The 21,033-nt window shown below is 46.4% G+C and overlaps 1 protein-coding gene and 1 non-coding gene across 2 annotated transcripts in view; one reads left to right on the forward strand and one right to left on the reverse strand.

Moving 5' to 3' along the window:
- LOC135378033 (hemicentin-2-like) overlaps positions 1-21,033 on the forward strand; it is a 470,485-nt gene that overhangs the window by 333,258 nt on the left and 116,194 nt on the right. The gene's annotated exons all lie outside the window — the stretch shown is intronic.
- On the reverse strand, positions 1,970-2,042 carry Trnai-gau (transfer RNA isoleucine (anticodon GAU)). Its single transcript has one exon. It is a non-coding gene; the product is annotated as a tRNA-Ile (tRNA).

The raw sequence follows: 21,033 nt of genomic DNA on the forward strand, positions 1-21,033 counted from the left end.
CACCAGGAACGTAGTATCAAGGACACCGTGGATGCCGAGGGCTGTGGAAAGATCCACAGCGTGCTCTGACCGTGCTCGAAATTTCCTACTACTCTTCTCTTTCCAATCTTTCGCGTGTTACAGTGAAGACACATCATAAATGTTTTGAACCGTGATGTGGGCAAGCTTACGCTTGTCCCATCCTACAGTTGGCAATACGAAATGTTTTCTCGCCGTCACTAGAGCTGCCGATATATTTAAAGTGGTCTTGCAGCCAATCGGGGACAGCGAAGTCGCCCATGGTGTGGAGCTCGTCAACGCGATCAGACATGATTCTTCGTTGCAGCAGTGGCGCAACACCTGTTGCCTGCACAACCAGTGCCCAAAGGACCCACACCCGGGCTCGAACAGCTTTTTATTGCCATTGCGATCTTTGATTTGCCTATTTTTGACCCGCAAACACAATCACAAGAGGAAATTCACGCCCCTGCCTTTGCTGTGTGCAAGGTGCCATGTGCCAACAGCGCAACTACATGGTGATCGTGTGAGTGCGATAATGCCTAGATATCACACGAACGGCCTTTGCCTGATATCGTGATCGCACTTATGCAATCACCCTCATGGTGATCGCTGCATGCGTGATCAACTCATTCGTTCGATGTTCTGATTGCGGTAAACAGTGGCGCGAGGATGAGTGCGATCCAGTATCGCGCTCATGGTGCACAGCGATCACGCGCCATATCAGCCTGAGCGTGAGCGTGGGTCGGCTTCAGCCTCACGCTCGCCTTATCAGATGATCGTGATCGTGAGTTATTTCGGGCCGAAATGCCGACCTCTGGGTTTAGGTGATTCATGTCACATAGCGGCGACTAGCCGCATTGACGACTGACCGGTGACTTCTTGCGTTCAAGGATAAATAGTATCTTCATATACTTTTTGAATTATTTTGTACTCTATCTTAATTACTTTAATTTTCATGTATTTATACTCTATCTTAATTACATCCTAACGCTAGTATCTATTATCTTATCTTAAATACATTTTTGAATATCTTGTACATGTCTGCCTACGACTCCAGACATCAATCATCGTTATCTCAGTCACACACCATTAGAAAGTTATAGTACTTCGTACGCAAAGGCGATAGCGTACGTAACAGACAGCGTTGGTGATTCTGCGCACTACACGAAGCCTGTTATGGGCGAGCGCAGAACCATCAACGCTATCTCTTACGCACGCAAGGCGGTAGCGTACGTTGTACTAAAACTCGATCTCTATTGTGACTTCCGCAAAGGTACAGTAGATCATTAATGCGTAACCGTAAGAACAAAACCGGAACCGAAACGAAACCGAAACCTCAAAACTGCTATGCTCTGATGGATGCGTTTTCGCATGTTGCACCTACACTCGCAACTTACAACTAGTACCTTACACTCGCACGCAACAGCAATCTCAGAATCAGTTAGCGGCTGCAGACTGTCCATTTACTACCGAAAGAGAAGTAGAAAGTGGATGGTCAAGGTGCTGTTGGAAACTTTTCCAACTTACTCTATAAAATTATCTGTAAAACCTTTCAACTAGCCTCTTTGTGACAGCGGCACCTGCGCTTCCGCTTCAAACGCTCTCTGGAATTTTATTGCGCTGGCGCCTGAAGTGCCCTTTGCGATTCAGTCTCGATCTCATGATATACTGCGTCTGAACGTCCCTTGAACTTCAGTTCTCGCTTTAGAACAGAAGCAATTAACTAGAGTTAAATCAAAGCGAATACGGAGAGTGCAGGTACGTAGACGATGCAAAAGGACGCCGTGGTTTTTAGCGCGGTGTGAGCAGGATCGTTGGCGTTGTGAAACAGTCAGCTGAGGTTGATGCTCCAGTTCCGGTTCTTTGCAACGAACGTCCTCGCGCAGTCTCCTCAAAGTGTCGCAGCGAGATCTGCATTGACAAACGAACACAAACGGTTCGATGAAAGATGAAAGTCACTGAAAAGGTTAGCCAGCTGTAGGACTCGAACCCACATCTTCTGGATTATCGGTCCAGGGCTCTACCAATTGAGCTAAGCTAACACGCCTTCTCAGCGACTTCCAAGGGTGCGTCATCTGAAGGGACAAACCAGCCACTCTCTCTCACTCATCCTCCTTTCACTCTTACATTTTTGCTCACTCATACACACATACATACGACGGGATCGACGCAGAGCCCTCTACCGGTGGGATACAGAGGGCCGCAGAGGGATGGTAGAGCCCTGGACCGGTAATCCAGAAGATGTGGGTTCGAGTCCTACAGCTGGCTAACCTTTTCAGTGACTTCCATCTTTCATCGTTCATTTCTTAGGCAATTTGAGGCTTTGTATGTGTTTGTCCTTTCTATTGTGTTCCAGCCTCAGAACATCAGTCCTCTCTTGTACAAACTGTTCGTGAGGTTCTCAACATTCTCAGGGGTTGTGGTCGTGCGCAGCCGTCCTGCATGTTTGTGGTCTCGTGCTGGCGTTCGGCCATTTCTGATGCGTGAACGGTTGCCGTTTCTGAAAAAAAAAAAAAAAATCATCCCTAAATCGAAGTTTGGGATGAACGGAGGAGCGCGAAAGGACTCGAACGATAGGCAATGCATTGTGAGGTGGGATTACGTTTATTTTTTAAATACTTTGTAATAGCGTTCTGCACCATCGCCTCTCCTCTGTTGCTCAGGAGAGACATTAGTAATCTAACGCTTGACTCGTCGTTCCGGTCCTCTAAGTACTGCATTGCACTCTCGATGTTCATCCATTTCAAAGTTCTGAAGTGGCAGGGCCCCAAAAAAAGATAGGTTGTGTGTAATACGCACCCTTATCACTTGTTTTATAACGCTCAGTGAAGAGTGGGTCGTGTGCTGTTTCGTGTGCACAGAATAAACCGCTCGTCCTTCGGCCTCAACCCGGACTGGTTCTGTGCTCCGGCTGTGACCTCTATTGACCTATTACTGACCTGGACGATGTGCTTACCCTTTCATAAAGCGAGGTATAAAAAAGTATCGGGCATTCAAGCTTCGTCCCTGAAACATGCGTTCACTCTTCGGAAATGAACGATTCGTAAACCGAGGAGGTGTCTTGTCCCAGGAGGTCGAAATAGTGTGTATTACCATCTAAGGTGTACCACCTCGGCGTCATTTTTAACAGCCGACCTGCCGAGTCTGACGCATGACGATGTGTTCACCATTGTGGAATCGTTGTGAAATCGTGCACCCAGCACGTGTGAACACGTGCTTACAATAGGGAGTTTTAGTAGATCAAATGAACGATAGGAACCTGTCAAATCAGCAAAGTGATATCAGTCTTATCGTGCTTTCGGAACTGTTTCGTCAACACCTTCCGATCCACTGGCTAATAGAGAGGTTTAGGGAATTGTAAGTGTACCCCGACTTCCTATACGTCTTGCGAATGGGATATAGAACGACAGTTTTTTAGTGAATGAACGCCTCCCCATGGTGCGATTCCGACTACGCCGACGTGGCGGCACCTCTGAATGATGGGAGGAGTTGAATGGGTCACTGTGATATCCCTTACGCTTAGCTTTTTGGTTTAACTGCTGTGTCATCTGTTTGTCTCTCTCTTCCGTCTGTCAAGTACCTCACAAATAAGAGATATATCATCGTCCACCGTTAAGCGCTTTTATATAATTCGAGAGGTTCGCGAAACAGTAGTATATTCTCGTCGGGTGATTTCACGGGACGGATTCGGAGAGAGGCTCCATTTCACACTGAGGGTGTCGTTGACCCGTAAAACGTATCAGCCTCCGACTCGCGGGCCGCGTTCTGATTGGTTGACAACGATACGGAGTGAGAATCGGAGGGCGCTTACGATTCGCTATAAAACTCCCTAGTAACGCCTCAGGTCACCTTAAACTGAGGTCGACGTTGATTGGCATCCTAACTCATGACGCATGCAACTGGTGTAGGAACTTTGTAGGCTGAACCAGAGTTCAACATAAGAAAAGCCACCGGGAACGAGATTAGTAGGAAGTGACGTCATACCATAGCTGTGAGGCAAACTGCACGAACCTAACCTGGACTAACCTCACTTGGTATAGCCAGCAAACCAAGGAACTACATTCGTAGCTTGTTGTTTTTGACACGTAGCAGCACACCGAATGATACCTGTCACGATGTATAGCGCCTCCCGCTTGCCTTACAGCTAATTTCGTTCCCCGCTGACATTTCCTCTTTTCTTTCTATTAATCATATACCCCCCCCCCTCCCTCGTTCCCGGCGATGGCTACGCTTACGTTGAACTTGCGGACTTTCAACTTCGTACCTCTCAAGGTCACCTACCAACCAGTACAAACCAGCGACTTCCCAACAGCACTTTCTAATAAACGTGAAAGCTGGAAGAGCAGTGTACCTGGCGATTTAAAAAGACGGCATTCTAAGGTAACTAAGAGAAGAAGTTCGAAGCGCCCAGATATGGTTATCATCAAGATTTCCGTGTGTGAGCTCTCCTCAAAACGTTCTTTCGATTACCTGAATAACATGCTCCCGGCTGTAACATCGTAGCTGGTGCCTGAACCCTCCAACTGCGATATCCTATAGTGCGTCATCAGGAAGAGCAATATGATGAATACACGAACTCGTAATCGGGAAGAACTACGCAGCTAAGTGGACGCGAAGAGAGGGCAGCCTAAAAACCTCACCCCGTCCATTTAAACTGAATAGGTGAAAGCATCGCTTTGCCCCGGTTTATCGAGAGCAGCTACCATATCAATTCGAGGCAGTGCTGAAATGTATCGTGCGTTCGAACATAGTCGAAGAGAACATCCCATAACGACAACCGCCGCCTTCTCAAGTTAGTTCCGAGTCGACGCACACTCCGACATTTTTGGTGCCACGGTTGCCAACAGAAAGGAAAAAAAAAAATATTTGCGCGGCGGTAGCAAGGAAGTACGTCCGTGCGACGGCAGAAGGTACACCGAGAAACAGAAGCAAACAAGCCTTATATTTCGGACTTCTTTACTGAAGCAACGCAGTAAGAAACGGAACGAATATCTTGAATTAGATTAAATTATATGGGAAAGAACAACTCATATAATTCAATAAGACTAACTCAATTTATCAAACAATGGTTTGCTCGAAAGGCATGAAACGGTAAAATGCTAACATTCGACACACTATCATCCCAATACTATTCGGGCAGGACGATAACACTGTATGTCATCTGCGTAGCCAGCATTAAGTCAAACCGGGCCCTTCAGGCAATCTCGATTAGTATAATGCGCCTTGTCTTCTTCTTCTTTATTCAAAGCCTTCCATTTGACATTGTATACATCTAGTGTACAAACTGCGTAGTTTACTAGGAGTACATCACGAAAACCCTAGGCTAGGAACTATAAGACGGAGGAGGAAGGAGGAGAAGGTGTCATTTGAGACCTCGAGTTTTCGTTATGGACCTTTGCCATCAGCTCACTTGTAACCTTCTGGATATCCTCGAAATCGCAATGTACTTGGAGGGTACCGGGTTGGTTTCACGTGTTCACTAACTACTCTATTTTACGTACAAGTAGTACGACCAGTGCCGTATCTATAAGGGAGGCAGACGGGGGCCCCACCACTGCAATTGTCACTGTTTCTTCTGTAAACGATACGGCTCCAGGTTCTTGCCGAAATCACATATGCAGCAAGAACTTTCGTGCACTTGGAAAATACTACGCCAGTCGAAAGATTCGTGCGGTTCATGCCTAACCAGGGGTATAAGACGGAGGACACGTTCAAAGCTTTAATGAGTTTCCTCGTCGCACACGGCATAAACATCTAGAATCGTCGCGGGTGTAGTTTTGCGACAATGCTGCGTCCATGAGTGGAAAGTACAAAGGCCTTCAAGCACCAATACGGCAGAAAAATCGCCTGGTTCTCCACGTAGATTCCTTGTCCAGCGCGTTCTCTGAATCCGGTGGCAAAATCAGCTGCCAAGTGCTGCCTCGTCGCTGTTGCATTTTTCGATTTCCTTGAGCAGGTGTACGAGCTCTTTACAGCCTCTACGCATAGACAAAAGGTGCTGAACGACCTCACCATAACGGTTTCCCACTTCTCAGAAAAGCAGCCCGATCCAGTACCGAAAAGAGTCACCAGCACACGATGGTCCTGCAGAGCGGATGGTATGGGAGCCTTATTCAAATATTTTTCTTAAAAGCGTTGGAAGTAATTGCTAACGATCGAGATGAAATGGCTGAAGTGCCTCATGACACAATGTCTAGACGTGAAACGGAAATTTATGCCGCGTTTTGGGACGATGTTTTAAATTTAAGTAGAGTGGACACAAGCAAAACGTTACAAAGTCCGAAAGATCGACCTGAACAGAGCAGTTTCCTTATTGAGGCTTATCCAATAGCTTTACTGTCGCATAGCGTGAAACACTCGATCACTACCGCATAGTTGGGGAAGATGTAACTGTATAACGAGGGAATTTACTGCAGCAAGAAAGCGCAATCGACGACGCAGTGTATAGGGCTGACGCCACGTTTAGTTGCTCTTCAGGTGAGTTCCCCATAGAGATCTTTCTTCCTGCACTAGATCAGTTTCTATAGCTTCTCCTGACCAATCGTTGGCCGCGTATGAGGAACTGTCGTCCATGTTTCGTATTTCCGGAGAAACCGGTACCCTAGGCACCGAGGACATCAGGAAGACGGCAAAATGCGTGGTAGAAGTACAAAGAAGATTTGGATGAACGTTTTCCTGACGAGGTAGTACACTTTAGAGACTTTGCCAAAGCATTTCTGCAAGACGAGGTCGTCAGCCGAGAACAGTTCCTCTACACACTGATTATACAGAAGGCAGGGAAAGAAGTTTTCCCTGATGCTTTCCCTGATGTATGTGAGCAACAGTTCGCGTGAGCACTCATTTTCGAAGCCGAAGCTGCTAAAGAACAGTCAGCCGGCAACCATCACGCACGGCAGACTCAATACCTTGTCACTGTTATGCATCGAAAGGGACATTCTCAAACAGCTTGATTTTACAGAGCTCGTTACTGGTTTTTCAGTAAGAAAGTCACGGAAGGTTCCACTTTACGCTAGCAGCGTAACGTAACCTTGAATAGCTTGCAAGATTGTCGATGCAAGATCTTCGAAGATGTAAACTGAAAAGCTAATGTGAAGTACTCTTGGAAACTAAGGTGGAAACTGTGTGGTAATAGACGAACTAACTATATATACTGTACATTGAACTTTTTCACGTTTATATGGCACGGAATAGTCACACCGAGGTCAGACATCTCTATGGACTTGGCCATAATTTATCCTTATGATGCAACATGAAAAGTACTGACCAGGCAGAAGGGCCCCCACCATGTACGCTCTCCCGGTCCCCCAGCCACCACTGTAAATTCGGCACTGAGTGCGACAAGTAGTTACACATCTAAAATTACGTACTTGTACAAGTAATAGTACGTATATGACATTTGCCTCTACTTGAGGCTGGAATCCTAATGACTTTTTTTCTTTTTTTCATTTTGCAGTAACCACGTCAGATGAAGCAGTTTCGCTCGCGGTTAATAACCAGTTGTCGTACATCGGAAGCTGTTCGCAATAACTGTTCCGAAAATATGAGTCACCCACCTGATTTCGTTGAAGTGGCTGAGATGACGTTGCTGATTTATGATTTGAAAGTTTCCTTTGTCGTCAATTGTTGTCGTAGAGTGCTTCCGACATACGAAAACTCCCTATGCTATACCGAACAATATTTTGTGCTCTGCTAAAATTTTCCTTCTGCTCAAGAAATTTTCACAGTCTGCTCAGCAAACGAAGCGTTCAACCTTCTCTCTTCTTTCATTCGAAGAACTACACCTTTTATAACCAGCTATCAACTTATTACGACATCCGTTTAGCGCAATCGTAAAATCTTTTTCATCCATTAACCTCGCAACTTAAGCCCTTTATTGATGCTTCCGAGTTCCAATTTTAGCTCCATAAATTTGCAGGAACGTCATCCACCATTAATTATCACTCAGTGTTTCCGTTTCTCTGCGCGGCATTTCTCATTGTGTCGTGCTTGTCTAAGTCCTAATAGAAAAACAATTTCAAATTGACGAGAAAGCGCACAAGCACGTAATGAAAGATCGACTAGGAAACGAGCCAGCTGATTTATGCAACGCCGATCCGAGCGTTCTGCGTGAACTTCCAGCATAGCGAAGTGAATTTGAGAAACTGAGTGCCTCAGCACTAAAATTTATGTGCGGCCAGGGATGTTATTACGAAGGTGTACCGTTTCTTGATTGCGGTTTTTGATTGGTGGAAAAGACATTATTTCCTGCTGCGCAAAAAAAAAAAAAAAAAGGAAATGGAAGAAAAGGGTAACTCCAGATGACCGATTGCGTGAGCCGGAGATTGAGCGTGATGACAATACCAACCAAGCTCTACACTCTAAACACGGAGACGTCTTTTCAGCGTCACAATCGTAGGCCTATTTTGACGCTAAAGTTCAACGTCACGAAATGACGCGTTCTACTGTGACGCCCTTTCAGCGTCAAAATAATACCGGTTTTGTGACGCCACCTACCAGAGACGCCTACGACTGGGACACCATATAGGCGTCTCGCGACGGTCCCGCTTTTGACGCTCGTATGGCGTCACCGAGGATCCTTTCCGCCTGGACGGGCGGGCGCTGCGCTGGTTATACCTCCTTGCTCTTCGGAAGCTGGTAAGAAAGACACATTCACGACAGCAACACATACAGGCTGTACGTACAGGCTGTTCTTCCAAATGGGCTAAAGAGAACTCTTTATAAGGGCACCAGAGCTCGCCCACCAGCACGCCTGCATCTATAACATGTGATCAGCAGGAAAAATAAAATAAAAACAATAATAAAACGTCCATGGTAAATAAATAAATAAATATTAGAAATGGAAAACTCTATCGCTTCTCAAGGTATAACGCATTTTCGCGTGTAAAAATTGCGGTTCTTGAAGAAGCGTGGAAAATAGTTCCACAAGGGGACTCCGATATGTGTACGCAGAGGGTGCCTCCTCTCCCCAACATTTACAGGGATCTACTTTTGTTGGAAAGAGAACATATCATCGACAGTGGTAAAAAGGAAAGCACAACAAGTTCCATATGAATAGCGCAAGCACTTTATTTGCTTTTGGGACCGGTTCCGTTGTGCAGTCCACTGTTTCCAAAAAATAGAAGCACAGTAGAGCAGTGCCTTACGGAAAGTTCACAAATCTCTACCCCAAAGCGTCCAGCCCCTCTCTTTCCGCCCCCCAGCGCACTGAGTTTTATTACCGTGCATGCTTCATTTAGGCAAATATGTTGGTTTTCACTTACACGTTGTGGCACGCCGCACGGCGCCGCCGTTATCCTGTGCGGAAACAACTTTCAACGCCATTTTAGCGTTTAGTACGTACCCCCTCCTATCCCAGAAAATACAGATTTAACAGCGCAGGGGATATATTTATTTATGCTGACGCTTTCAACATCCACATTACATTTAAGTCTCATTGACGGCGGTTGATAACACAACAAAACTCACAAAACACTCACGAGGGAACCTTCCTTTAGAGCATATCAACAATCTTACGCAATTTTGCTGTCATCCAGCCTCTCGCAAACCTGGAGGCAGGTAGTAGCATCGTTTAGAGAAGTCCGAGAAGCTGTCCATATGATGCAGGGTATGTCAGATCCTTAACGTAGTACACAACGAGGCACAAGATTAATGCAGCTTCGAGGGTCGTGTATTGGCTTAGTAGAACACTTTCTGTGTCGTTTGACCCACATACAATTGCATGTTGCTCTGCCCACACTAAGAATGGTCCAATGTAATCGTTGCTACATCCGGCTGCCCTCTTCTCCTACAAGGCAAAAATAAAAATAATTAGTCCTTATTTCAGCTGACTATTTAAGGCGGTGTGATTTATAGAAATAATGCAAAATAATGCGTTGTAAATCTCAGCTGATGGTTACCGTCGCCATGGAATGCCCGCCGGGCACGACAGACTTATGCACAAGCAACACTAACTTCAATAAAAAAAAAAGTTATATGTCGAAAAACAAGCACGGACCTCTTGTGCAATTGTTCCTCTCACCTAGCTTACTTTTTAAGAACATGTAGCTGTAGCGGCTAGTATGAATGGGTACCCCGAAAACGATTCAATTCTTGCCTTCTGCATGAACACGTTGCTCGTACTTCCTGGGATCTCATAATTCCCGGGGTAGACGCTGAACTAAATTTTTGTGCGAACGACGAAAAATGAAATACCTTTCGCCATGTTGTCACTCGTGCTATCGTCCCTGAGATGCGCGGTTATGACCTCGCCGAAATTGGGACCATATCCGGACGCTTCAGGCCTTGATGCTGTGGGGCATAAGCAGTTGGGTAAGAGATGTTGTTGCAGCTCGCGTGCATGAAATTTTCAACATGTATTTGAGACTAGAAGTTCGACGCCCGCCCTCCGCGGCATGCAAGAAGTTCGTGGTATCGGCTAAAATTGATGCATAATTACCTGGCGTATCTTGTCGTGCAGTGTTTTGCAGAATCTGTGAAAGGAGAAAAAATATATTATATTCAGCAAGCACATCGCGTGTGGGAGATCAATTATGTTACACTTCCCGAAAGTATTCCCCAGCGAAAAAAAAAAAAAACATGTTTAGCAACATGGGAAGCGGCGCATCGGAGCCCCTTCACGCCAAGGGGGCGGTTATGCGGGAGCGGTCCCGATGTCTGAACTCGTTCAATGCGAAAAGCTGCCATGGACGTCCTAAAAGGTGGGCGGGCCCGTAGCACAACTGTCACGTCAATGATCTGCTCGAACCGAGAAAAATAAATAAAAATACAGGACAATTACGGTACTCGGTAATGTGAAGTTGGAGACCAGGTCAAATTTTTCTTAACCGTTTTTAATTAGATGTCGTGAAGTCAATATTTTATTAATAATTATTAATGCACACACGCACTTATAAGCACTTCCGCCAATTCTGTCTCTCTGTCAGCCATGCGTTCTTCCTGATATCGCACTACCACCACCGCCGCCGACGCTGAACACAGGAACGGGCGTGGAAGTGCGCTAAAAAGAAAACAGAAAACGGGGCAGAATAAGTCGTTCGGGGTAGTCCGCGCAACCGCCTGACCCCCCCCCCCCCCCCCCTCTCCCCCAGCCACGCAGTGACGCCTTCATGCCAGCGCGGCCACCGTGCTGGGCCTGTGCTGCACGGCCCCGTTGACCCCCCCCCCCCCCCCACGCGCGACGCACTACGCACGATTACACACGTTTGTTTAAGTCCACAGCGACCCACTAACACCGCAAGCAGTTGGAAATTCGACTTCCTCTCTTGAATCGTTGAAGCAGTATTCAAGAAAGTACTGACCTAAGCTCATGTGCTGTGTTGGCGCGTGGCCGCAGTAAACGCACCAACCAAAAGGATGAGGTGCAATAGCAATCGCCGAACTTCCCTGAAGATGCATCAATTCGGTGCACTCGCAGCCATTTTCTCGGCAAGTGCCGCGGCTGACGCCTCTGACATCTTTGTTGGTTAAGTCTGCCATTTAAAACAGTACCTCCCGCCCTTCTCGACAGCTACAACGAAAAATACATTTTCAAGCCCACACTTCGGACCCTTCTTTCCTGCCTGCGACGGTTACCAACCTTTTCAAACATCAGTAGACGAGCTTGCCAGGAAAGATGAAAATGACAAAAAAACACGTGAAGTTACCACCCCAGCTGAACAAAGGCCACCACCCACGATGACCATGCTAGCGCACGCAAAGACACGGTGAGAAATGGAGAAGACCGAGGGTCAAGCGTCCGCTTCACTTCCCGCGTTATTCTGGAGAATTCCATTCTTTATTTTCCACACCCCCTTCCGACCATGTCAGCGTCTCTTTCGACGCGTCACACCGGCTACCGGCAACGCGTCTCACCGAGACACCATTGCTCACAATATACCTTCTCAGCAGTGACGCTGATCAGGGAGAACAGTTTTCTTTTTATTTTGATTATTACCGGGAAAAGACGCTGAATTCAGGCGTCACTACGAATTTAGGCGTCTCCGTTTTTAGAGTGTATGCAAAAGGCGGTTTCATATAAACTAGCGTAGTTGTGTAAAGAGCGCACTACAGTGATGCCCACAACGGCCAGTGCTAGCCACGGGAGAAATATCACCCAGCGGGAAGTCGTGTCATGTCGCGTTTTCCCCCGTATAGTGTTTACGTGCGTGTTTGATCTCCATAATGTAAAAGCCTGAGTCTTTGCACACAGAGGGACCACACGAACACAGGACTCAAAAGAACACACGACTCCATACTTTGCCATCTTGTCAGTGTTTGATCTCTGAGGAATCTTTCTAAACCACGAAGGTAAACCGGGATGCCTGAGGTTTGTATTGTCGGGACTCTTCCGAATCACCCTGTAAGACGCCAGATATGCCTAACCTGACACTTCGTCGTCATACTCACTTCAACCAAAGAATTTATTTTCCACTTGTGCACTCGTTGTGAATGAGCTTATGGTAGAAATGTTGCTGTACCGAAGTTAAGAAGCACTGGCCATTGAACCGCTGGGGTAGTATTACGCAAGTTGTCAACGCATTCTGTTAGCTCGAAATCATTTCATGGGAGCCGTCGCTAAAATATTGCTGCTTCGTGCTGTAAAATTATAGCTTCATCTTCCGGTATCTATTATTTGTTCGGTTACCTGAAGCTTGCTATGGGGTCTAGAAAACCAGTGAACAGGGCACACACGAGGGCGAATATCAGTATGCTGTTTCAAGCGGGCATGACATCGTTATGCAATGGTTCCCAGCTCACGTAGGTACTCCCGGAAATGAAGTTGCGGATGCTTTGGCTGTAAGGACAGATCGGAAAACAAGCAAGACCCCTGTATACTTCACGGGGTCTGACGCCAAGAGAATGCTTCGTAACATACGCCATGACACTTGCAGGCGTACATGGTTGGTTGACGCGGAGTTCACCCTGCTAGCCAGAGTCGAACCGAATGTACGCTTCTGCCTTCCGAGACGCACGCCGCGTGCCATTGAATCATTGGTGCACCGCCTTCGACTAGACATCCCTTTCAGGCGTGCCCTATTGTTCAAGATGGGAAAGGTAAATTCGCCGAACTGCCTCATATGTGCTGGTGTGGAGAACACTGAACACATCCAGATACAGTGTTCAACGTAATGGCCTTAGAGCCGCCTTGGAAAGACTGGACCACCGTCCTCTAGACTTAGTGAAGCTCCTCGGAGAATGGCTGAGGGATCTTAGACATCGTGCGACATCTGCTTTATGACATTCCTTGTGAACATTGCAGCGCCTCTAACTTGTTAGAGGTACTAATTTTTATTTTCAAGTGTTTTGGAGTAGCCGACTCCTATGTTTTGTAGGAGCCACCATCTCCATATATGTATATTTTTCTCAAGCACCAATCTCCTTCTGCCTGGACACAGCGGCAGCATGATAATGTTGCAAACAATCGCTAAGGGCTCATTTTGTTTAGGTGTACATATTCTCGTGACAATACATATGCTCCCAGGGTTACCACAGTCCCCATAATTGTCCCAAGATTGGACACTGTGGCCAAACTGAGGCTCAGTATCGTCAGAAGATATTTTTTCATTCCGTTGCTGTCGCTCTCGCCCTTCTTGGTGCATGTGCATTTTTGTTTTCTGTTCTACGAATCGAAGTAATTGTATAGCAGTTTCAAAGAAATAAAGGCTGCCGACAGGTTCCAGAGCTGCCCACTTATCGGGCGTGGGGCTGTGGTTAGGCCGAGAGGTCTACAGGATTTCTCTCCTAAGTAATGGAGAGAGGCCAGCGTACTCGGTTGTCGAAGTACAATGAGACAAGTTTGTTAATGGCAACGACACATCTCATTCCAGTATTCCTAAGATATGAAATTTTCAAAACTGTTTAGCCAGCTTGTCAAGCAAAAACTGTGCAAGATGCCGAAGTTAGCATGGTAGCCACGATTGTCAGCAGCCACGACCGCAATCATTGGTGATTCACTACAATACAATAACGAGTTCAGAATTACACATTTTACTGAGTGTCCACAAACGGTCGTCGACAAAAACACCCTTTCAAGCCCGCAGTGCAGTGCGTTTTTCGCTTCGTACATCACAAGCGCCTTACAAGCTCGATTTTGGCATGCTCTGCATCTGTCGGTGTGCATCAGTAGCGAAGTCAATAATGGGGGTCAGAGGTTAAAACCACCTCGAACTCGCACCTTCGGTAGTGCATTTGTGGAAGGGAACGCGGGGCTGAAATCCTCCTCCCCATGTAAAGTTTCGTAGAGCCTCTCCCAAAATATTTCTCTGGCTACGCTATTGGTGTACATTGTAGTGGGCGTTGATTGCAGTGAAGAGAGAGTGAGAGTGCAAATGAATGACAATGACGAGAATAATAACTTGTGCCGACGTCCACGTACTCTCATGTTGGGGTCGCTCGTACACCTATGCGGTTACTCGTTCACGCTGTAAAGTAAACAAAAAACAAAATATGTCGCTTGTCTACTTGTCGCTATTGGCGAATGGTACTCAAGAACGGTATTGAGCAGACAACGAAAAAGAAAGAAAAGATGCAATATAGCAGTGTCACGTTTAAATCACTGAAATCTTCGTGCGCTATGCCCATAGCATCCGCCAGTTACGGGAGAGGAGTTGCGCCACTGGTCACAAGTGGCAACAACGCTTGCGGCTCCTCGGGGTAGCCAAACGCGCCCGTAGCGAGTATCTTCCGTCACTGTCGGCTTCTAAAGAAGCAAGAGCACGTGTTCCAAGTTCGGCGCCTCCCTCTTTCGGCTGCACGATGTCTTCTGTCAATGATTTAAAGACGCTAGTTTCCTTCTACCCGGCTGGTGGCGGACGGCAGGCCTTTTGATTCCCTACTTTGTCTCTGACAAAACGAAATACCCTATCTTCTTTTTTATCTATTCTATTGCGCTCTTTTATCTCCCCGACTGTCTCAAAAGGCGTACGTCTGTCATCTCCCCTATAGGGCACAAGCAGCGCTCGATTTTATCTCGACAGAAATGAAAAAAAAAAATCTGAGAATGCCTCTGGAATGCTGAAAGAAGGGTATGTTGCTGTTGTCCCGGGGTAGAGAGTACGTATTAAATGATGGCGTCCCTCTCTTTGCCAGAAGCAACGTGCCAAAGGTCCTGGTAACTTTCGATCGCCAGTGTGCGGTGCAATCTCTCTGTTCCTGCGTTGCTGCCGTCTTTGTTATATTTCCGTGAGCCAGCAAACATGTGTGATAAGCGGTGCTAGGCGTGATTTGTATCGTTTTTTTTTTCTTCTTCTTCTTCTTCTTCTTATTCCGCGACGTGTCTGTCAATGTTTCGATGTTGTGTAGTATTACTTGCTGTATCACCATATGCGATGCGAGCGTGTCGTCTTCGAAAGCAGGTGTCGCGATTTTTCGCTGAGATTTTACTGAATGCGGTATTATCGACCTATTATAGCAGATTAGCAATAAACTTTCGACACCCGATGTAGTCTGCCAGCCGTGCTGTATACGCGATGATGTCGCGAAAGCCACAGGTAACATGCATGCGACTAAAATTGCTTTATGCCCGTAACATATTCCTGAGTCTGAGGAACACGGAAAACAAAATGAAAACGTCTCGAAGTCCGTCCTGCGTGGTTCATTTTCATTTATTTTCTGTGTTTCGTCGGACACAGGGATATGTTACCTACATCAACTTCTCACCAGGTCGTTTGCATCCCCTTTCTATATGCATAAACTTGCTTGTTTTTGCACGTTCGTGGCAGCTCTTTGGTAGCTGGTCTGGTGGCTCGTGGTAGCTCTGCTCGCTTCAGGTAGCGAAGTACTTCGAGTTTAGTAAGAATTAGGACGCCTTCAACGCCTTGAAACGCGTTTCCTGACGTGCACTTCCGGTGTGTCTGAACTGATAACGTCGAGGATGAGCTTCTGGTTGCTGCGATGAGTGATGTACTGTACAGGCTCAGGCCTCGGCCTGTGTATTGATTCGGTTCAGTATTGCTCGCTCTGTCATGGCTGTCTCCATTTACATTTGCAATTGACTATAGTCTTTTCTAGGTGTGGACCTAAGTAGACTTAGGTTACGCTATACATTATCATCCCATTCCATTTCAACAGCGCAGTTCCATTACGTTTGCTCGCAGTGAGAGTTGAGAGAAAGACATACTGCATGGTTGCTTATCCTACACACACTGCAGCAAGGCAGCGAAAGCACGCTTCACAGGAGGCCACCACGGCCGTCGAACGGCTGGACACACGCCTGTCTGACCTCACTTCTTATTCGTGGAATGCGTTCCACATTAATATTATTGCTGTCATGCCGTATAGTTGGAACGTAACGATTGAGCCGTGATAAACAACAGAAATAGAATGTTATGTTATACATGATGTAACTAGGAGTGTGTGTCGTTTTAAAGCAGAAGCGACAACGAAGCGAATACTTGCATACCCGAGACAAACATGAAGCGAATAGTTATGTGACCGAAGCGAATATGAAGTGAATAGTTATGAAACCGAACCAAACACATATACAGCACATATGCGTGATATGTGCATGCGGAAGCAACACTGACTTTGTTTTATACCTTCTCTTCTGGCGTTTTTGGGCTTGCGCGTGCGGCTTCGGAAAAAATCGAATACATTCGGTTCTAGAGAGCCATCGCTTCGATTCAAAATTGGAATATACCCCGTTTTCCCGTAGACGCTGCCATATTGAAAGCGCAGCGCCGTCTAGCGGGGGGAGCACGTTGAAAACTGTTTACCACCCACGCCAGAGAGGAGGAAAGCACGCACGCCGTGTGCTTCCTTCCTGCTATCGCTTTCCTCCTTTCTGACTTGTGCTGGCTGCAAGAGCGCTGGGGATGAGGCTGGCTGGAAAACGGTGTATAGAAGTGCACATGCGCTTCGGAATTAAAAAAATAAATCCCAAAATTTGCACTGCCCTAGATGTAGGATATTACGAAGCTTTACTGGGATAAAGACGACCAGGAGGCTCCAACCACAATGTGTTCGCGACGAAGTTAGCCCAATAATTAGCCCCATTTCCTTTCTCTGCTTTCATCTAATTCCAACGCCTCTGTTCGAGCTCAACGCGCCATATCCCTTGTTAGACACTACGGAAAGCATTCTATTCCTGTCTAACCAATTTCCAGGGAGAACTAGTTGCTAACTTCATGGATAACCAGTAAACGACTCATCCCACGCGTAAGGAATCGCTTATTGCGAAAATGTGGACATCAGTTAGCGGGTAATTACCCTCGTTCCGTTACCAGTTGCGGCGCACAATGTCAATCGGATTGTCGACGCGTGGCAAGCCCAAGGAACTCGAATATTTCGTCCATAGAGCGTCGCAGAATCAAAATATCCTCATGTCGCGCACCCATAGGAGTGAGCATTCTCAGTAGGCGTGTCTATGGTCATCTCTAAATGGGTTCTGACACTTCGATAGTTGTGGTTGATTACATCGTGCGTGCATTGTACTGTGCATTGTTCGCGTCCAGCTCTGATGTGAGAGGAGCGAGAGCTACAGCCATTCCCATTTGTAGTCGTGAGCACGTGACCTCTGTCGCACCGGCGGTGACGCCTGCTGTGATGCATATCGGTATTTCTGGTACCGATTTTCCACGTGTCTTTATCCGCTTTAGCTGTAAAACTTGGTATGCAGGATCACGTCGACGCAAATAATTTGCTTTTACATTTATTCGTCATAACTTTCATGACATTTGAGTGTTTTAGTGAATCGTTTTCGCTCAAACGGTTCGCGAACGGTTTTTGTCGCTGCCAAATCAGAGGATTCTATTCTGAGTCACTCCCTCTTCTTAATAGTATTTGGCCCATGGATCTCCCCCGCTAATCAGTGCCGGGCTCTTTGCTCCCTTTTTGCTTTCGTGCAAGCTACTGGCCTCCTCGAAGAGCTCTAAACCGAACTTCGACCTGTCTTCGCTTCGCGCTCAACATTAATTCACCCTCTCATATTAACCTCTTTGAAGTGGGGTAGGGTCCTGTGGCTACCACGGGGAGTCCATGTCATCATCACTTTTCCATCATTTATTGTTGTTGTTCTATATAGCGAGTTTTAGTAGTTGCACGAAAACAATACGATAAAGGGAGTTATCAAATCCAAGCTTAGCAATGGTGATGTCACCCGATTCAAAGAAACGGGACGATTGGCTTATCGTGTGCTCGGAATTGTTACCGCGTGAACACCTTCCGATGTACTGAAACTCGCTATTGGCCCTCCGCAAAACCGTTTGCGAATCTTTCAGTGAAAATGATTCACTAACGCTAGCTATTTATTTCGATCTATCTGGCATTCCCCGCGGCGATTATCTATTACCACCACATTTCATATCAGAACGCCTAGATCACACGTTGAAGATAGAACCAACTTCTCTGTTTCGAAATTACTTTTTCGTAAAAACGACAACTGACTGAAATAACTTCCCACGTGATCTCCTCCTCTCCTTTCCTGGTGCGCCCTCCTGGAATGATTTTTCTTAGGGTTTCTTATCGTTATCCCGAGTGTGATTGCTATGGAAGGTGATATTTACCATGTACCCTTTCTCCTCTACACAATACCATCTCTGGTGGCAGACATATGTCGGCGCAGTTCCCTTAGAAGTCGGCCCAGGACACACAAACCCCCCTGAGCGTTAGTCGTGACGTTGCCCACCTCTGTGAGGCCGACAACGGCGGGCCCTTTCAGTACTACCACCGCTCTGGTGTTGCACTAGGGTATTGTCAATAAATAAGTAAATAAACTGGGGCCGATGTGTCGCAACCACTTTAAATATAGGACTGTGAGGGTCGCGATTTGCGTTTTGCGGACTGAAGAACATTGGATGGATTGGAATAACGGAAGATTGCAGCTGGAGGAAGGTTGCGTGTCCCAATCGTTGGTCGCGGAAGTTTGGTACGCATGTGGACACTCGCCGTGTGCCCTTTGCCCATCGTCTCTGCTTACCAACGGTTGGATTGTCACCATTTCCTCTTTCCCTCATGTTCCTCTCCTTCTCTTGTGAAGGGTAAAGTATGGTGTATCGTATTTAAAAAAACAGTTTCAATTTATCTGAAGCATGCCTCTCGTTTTAATACGGAATACAATAATTCTCACCCGTACGTTTTCTGTTATTTAACACATAAATTCAGTGACACGCATTACTTGATTGTATGTAAGTTGTACAGAAGGATCCGTTTCCCCCCCACCGATTACTTTTGTTCTTTCCATGATAAACCTATCACTATGAATCCCCAATTAGCAGCCGTATTCACTTTCAGCTGTCTCCGATAGTGAACGTGACATTGTTCAATATTCAGCGCACACCAGGTGCTCACATAAGTAATAGCTTGATTGAAGTCCATTAGTTCAGTGGTCTAATTTGGGAGCAGTGCAATCTCGCACGTTGAAGCGATTCAGGAGCGGTAACCGAACTCTAATTTTGTCGAACCGAACCCATTTTCTTTTCAGGTCGGTCCTCTTCGAAATAGTCCGCTTAGCAATTCCGTTCTTTCGTATTTGAGCAAGTGGAAAAGCAAACAAACCGAGTGGGATATTGAAACACTTTGTTTTGGACGAGCTAGGTGAAAAATTATTTCAACATTTCTCGTACATTTTTGTGAAAATCTCTCAGCGTACCTAAAGGAAAGTGCGTGGCCTATTGGTATGACAGGGAAGGACATATAAGGTACACTTCTATGGCATTACATGCAAGTGTAAGACTTTAAGAAACCATTTAAGCGCGTGTGTTTAATGCATTTGCTTGCAGCATCGTAGTCGATATGTTCAGTGCACAAAAGCTACACTTGTATCCGAAGCACGCTGCTTTTGTAGTAACATTTTAAAAAATATCCGCGTCCGAAAGCTCTATAGACAGAACGCGGCGTGAAATTGGGAATTTTCATGGGGCGCAGCAGACAGTCACCATGGGAACATAGGCTTCTCATGAAGAGCGCCGCGTTGTTTTCTACGATAATACGTATTATATTTGTGGGAACTGAGGGAAAGAGCGAAGGCACATCTGTAGCAGTGCCAGAGTGTCGGTCTGCAATAGTTTCTGAAGGCGGGATCTCATCAGCTTTGCTTGGTACATTCGGAGGACAAATCCCCTCATCGTTAACAAGATTCCAAAAGCTGGAGAATCGTTTCACGACCCTTTTAGGTTTTCGCGACGACTGTGATTTTTAATATAATCGTAATGTACAGAAGTACCTAATGGCATGCATCGAACTCATGACATGACACGCATTGTGCCTATGGCACCAATATTTTTTCCTCCCCCTGTCGTCATTAAACGACGCTGTTTACTTTCGGATGGCGCCTGTCCTCGACTAAAATATTTTTTTTTTTGATCGAGGGAGCTCCCCAAAATAGTATTAGGGTGTGAAGACTTTGCAAGTCACGATATTCTGATGGGAGATATTTACTTCCTCCGTGCCTGCCTCAACACGCACCGCCACAACGTTTACCGCATCTGTAGGTGCCATCAAGAGCAACGCGAGTTTCCTTGCCTTCTCGCAGATACGCGTGTATGCCGCGATGTCTAGTCGCCGTCCGCCCAACAAGCCAAACATTCTGTCCTGACTGCTCTACTTTTCGTAGGAAGAGAAACGATGGTTTCCAATACATCTACCTGACAATGTTTGACGTTCACCTCCGAGTAGTTGGAAAGCCATACAAATTATTCCTGAAGTCCATGTTCTTTCGCGGGATTGGGCAGCTTCCGTCCAACTAATTCACCCTCTTTCACACCGAAGGGCTGAGTCGACGTAAGCCCGATAAAAAATGTATGGCGATCAATATTGCGATGCTCGAAACGGCGCTTGCCTAGGGCAGCTTCCACCTGCTCTTGCCTCTACCACAGTGCACGCGTAAAGGAAGGCCCACGCCAGTATCGAACCCAATGTCTTTGGGACTCCTCCTATATTGTTCCATTGGGCGAACAGTGGGTCAGCCGCCCGTGTACTTTCATCTCGACCTGTAATAGCGACATCAGTGGTGAAAGAAACAAGAAGGAAGAGAGCCGTCTGGGCGTAAAACGGGCGAAGCTAAGGGCGACTTTTGAGGCAATTTGAAATATTGCTAGGAGATCGACTAGAGGCAATAAA

This window comes from Ornithodoros turicata, chromosome 1 (genome assembly GCF_037126465.1).
Source record: "Ornithodoros turicata isolate Travis chromosome 1, ASM3712646v1, whole genome shotgun sequence".
NCBI lineage: Eukaryota > Metazoa > Arthropoda > Arachnida > Ixodida > Argasidae > Ornithodoros > Ornithodoros turicata.